The sequence below is a fragment of the Cebus imitator genome, unplaced genomic scaffold (assembly GCF_001604975.1).
Source record: "Cebus imitator isolate Cc_AM_T3 unplaced genomic scaffold, Cebus_imitator-1.0 Scaffold188, whole genome shotgun sequence".
Lineage (NCBI taxonomy): Eukaryota > Metazoa > Chordata > Mammalia > Primates > Cebidae > Cebus > Cebus imitator.
In genome coordinates, this window is record NW_016107503.1 from 5,352,032 (window position 1) to 5,355,587 (window position 3,556).

The following is a 3,556-nucleotide window of genomic DNA, read 5'->3' on the forward strand; positions in this document are numbered from 1 at the left end:
TTTTTGTTTTTGTTTTTTTGAGACTGAGTTTCACTCTTGTTGCCCAGGCTGGAGTGCAATGGCACGATCTCAGTTTACTGCAACCACCGTCTCCTGGGATCAAGCAGTTCTCCTGCCTCAGCCTCCCAAGTAGCTGGGATTACAGGCATGTGCCACCATGCCTGGCTAATTTTTGTATTTTTAGTAGAGATGGGGTTTTTCCGTGTTAGTCAGGCTGTTCTCAATCTCCCAACCTCAGGTCATCTGCCCGCCTCAGCCTCACAAAGTGCTGGGATTTCAGGCATGAGTCATTGTGCCCGGCCTGCCCAGGCTAGTTTTGAACTCTTGAGCTCAAGCAGTGTTCATGCCTTGGCTTTCCAAAGTGCTGGAATTATAGACACGAGCCACTGTGCCTAGCCCTGAACTTTTTTTAATGGAAACAAATGTTTTGTCTTAGGAAATTAACATATGCTCTCTATTTCAAATTTATAGGCTGAAATAGAAAAATTAGTAGTAACATAAAAATATGGTCAGCCTTAATGTATGTTAAACTAACAGTGATAATCCTTTTTTACCAAGAAAGTGACCAAAAATTTGAAGGATTGCCAAAACAGTGCTGTTGGAGATATGGATAAATTGATGCAGTCAATGAGGCTCTCAATTGGTATAACTTCCTTGTTGGGTAATGGGCAATCAAAGTTTTAAATGTGCCTACCCTTTGGCCCTGGGGGTCATTTTCAGAAATAATACGGAAGTAGTAGCACCTGTGAGTGAAGACACACAATGATGTTCATTGGAATATTATGATAGTGAAGGTTTGAATGTCATAACTATACATTTATAGTACAGAGTACTATGTAACTATTAAAAAGAATGACCTATACCCGTGTTTATTGCCATAACAATATGTTGTTGCATGGAAGAGAAAAAGTTCAGAATAAATATAGATGGTCCTCGACTTATGGTGGGTTTATGTCTCAATAAACCCATTGTAAATTGAAAATATCCTAAGTCAAAAATGCATTTAATATACCTAACCTATTAAACATTATAGCTTAGCCTAGACCACCTTAAACGTGTGTAGAATACTTACATTAGCCTACAGTGGGCAAAATAATCTAACTTAAATTTTACTTTATAATAAAAGTGTTGGATATTATGTAACTCACAGAACACTGTACATTATGCTGGAATTGTAATGGTTTCCCATCATTATACAGGTGGAAAGCCCCAGGTGGAACCATTGTAAGTCAGGACAGTTTGTATAGTATGACCCTTTTTTTTTTTTTTTTTTGGTGAAAATTACCAAAACCCTGGCTGGGTGTAGTGGCTCACACCTGTAATCAGGCACATACCACATGTATGGCTAATTTTGTTTATTTTTTGTAGAGATGGGGTCTCACTATGTTGTTCAGGGTGGTCTTGAACTCCTGGACTTAAGTGATCCTCCTGCCTTGGCCTTCCAAAGTGCTAGCCTTACAGGTGTAAGCCACCATGTTCAGCCCCAGTTTCTTTATCCGTTAACTTGTAGATAGACACTGGGGTTGCCCTCATCCTTGACTATTGTTGAATAGTACTTCTATGAACGTGGGTATACAAATGTTTCTTTGAGATCCTGCGTTTGATTCTTTCTGGTATATACCCAGAAGTGGAATTGCTGGATCATGTGGTAATTCTCTTTTTTAATTTTAATTTTTTTTTTTTGAGATGGTATCTTGCTGTGCTTCCCAGCCTGGTCTTGGACTCAGGATCCTCCTGCCTCAGACCCCTGAGTAGCTGGGACTACAGGTGCGCACCACTGCACCTCGCTTTATTTTTAATTTCTGGAGGCATCTCCATACTGTTTTCTATTGTGGTTACACCATTTTACATTTCCACTAGCAATGCATAAGGGTTTTAATTTCTCCACATCCTTGCCAATACTTTATTTATTTATGTATTTTTGGATAATAATCATTTTAATGGGTATTAAATGCTTTCTCATTGTGGTTTTGATTTGCATTTCCCTAATGATGAGTTACGTTGAGCACTTTACATGTATTTATTGGCCAGTAGTATATCTTCTTTGTAGATATGCGTATTCAAGTTCTTTGCACCTTTTAAAATTGGGTTTGCTTTTTCTTGAGTTGTAGGAGCTGTTTATATATTTTGTTTATTTTTTATTTATTTATTTTTTAGGTGGAGTCTTGCTCTGTCGCCCAGGCTGGATTGCAGTGGCGTGATCTCAGCTCAATGCAACCTCCGCCTCCTGGGTTCAGTTAATTCTCCCTGCCTCAGCCTCCCTCCTGAGTAGCTGGGATTATAGGCACCCACCACCATGCCTAGCTAATTTTTGTATTTTCAGTAGAGACAGGGTTTTACCATGTTGGCCAGGCTGGTCTTGAACTCCTAACCTCAGTGATATGCCTGCCTTGGCCTCCCAAAGTGTCTGAGCCACCCAAAGTGTGATTACAGGTGTGAGCCACCGTGCCTGGTTGTTATTTATATATTTTGGATATTAATTCTGTGTTGCATATATGATTTGAAAAATTATTTTCTTCCTGTGGTGGAATAGGTATGTGGTGACTCATACCTGTAATCCTGGCACTTCGTGAGACTGAGGCAGGCAGATCACCTGAGGTTGGGAGTTCGAGACCAGCCTGGCCAACATGGTGGAACCCCATCTGTACTAAAAATATAAAAATTAGCCAGGCATGGTGGTGCATGACTGTAATCCCAGCTGTTTGGGAGGCTGGGGCTTGAGAATCACTTGAACCTGGGAGTTGGAGGTTGCAGTGAGTTGAGATCACACTACTGCACTCCAGCCTGGGTGACAGAGTAAGACTCCGTCAAAAAAAAAAAAGAGAATTTTTTTTTTTCTATTCCATAGATTGGCTTTTCACTCTGTTGATACTGTTATTTGATGCACAAAATATTGTGCATTATACAGTATGAACTAACAAAAATAATGAGATATGTGTGTGTGATTGTGTGTGTAGATAGATATGCATGATGTATTTTTAAATGACAAGAGCGAGTTGAAGATCAGGCCTCCATTTTTACTAGAAAAAAATGCAAAAATACAAAAAATACACGTTTTATTTTATTTTATTTTATTTTTTTGACAGGGTCTCACTCTGTTTTCCAGGGTGGTGTGTAGTAGTGCAATCATGGCTCACTGCAGCCTTGACCTCCCAGACTTAAGTGATCCTCCCACATCAGCCTCTTGAGTAGCTAGAACTATAGGCATACACCACCATGCTGGATAACTTGTATTTTTTGTACAGATGGGGTTTCACTGTGTTGCAGAGGCCAGTCTCGAACTCCTAAGCTCAAATGATCTGTCCACCTTGGCCTCCCAAAGCTCTTGGATTACAGGGATGAGCCACCGTGCCCAGCCTGTACCTGTTTTGATTACAGAGTTAGGTATATATAAACTGAGATAAAAAATCAGAGATAAAATGTACTCAAGGCTGGGCTCTGTGGCTTACTCCTGTAATCCCAGTGCTTTGGGAAGCTGACCTGGGAGGAGTGCTTGAGCTCAGGAGTTCAATACCAGCCTGGGTAACATAGTGAGACCCTGTCTCTACAAAAAAAA

The 3,556-nt window shown here is 40.3% G+C and overlaps 1 protein-coding gene across 8 annotated transcripts in view; it reads left to right on the forward strand.

Moving 5' to 3' along the window:
- ARNT (aryl hydrocarbon receptor nuclear translocator) overlaps positions 1-3,556 on the forward strand; it is a 72,779-nt gene that overhangs the window by 20,121 nt on the left and 49,102 nt on the right. The gene's annotated exons all lie outside the window — the stretch shown is intronic.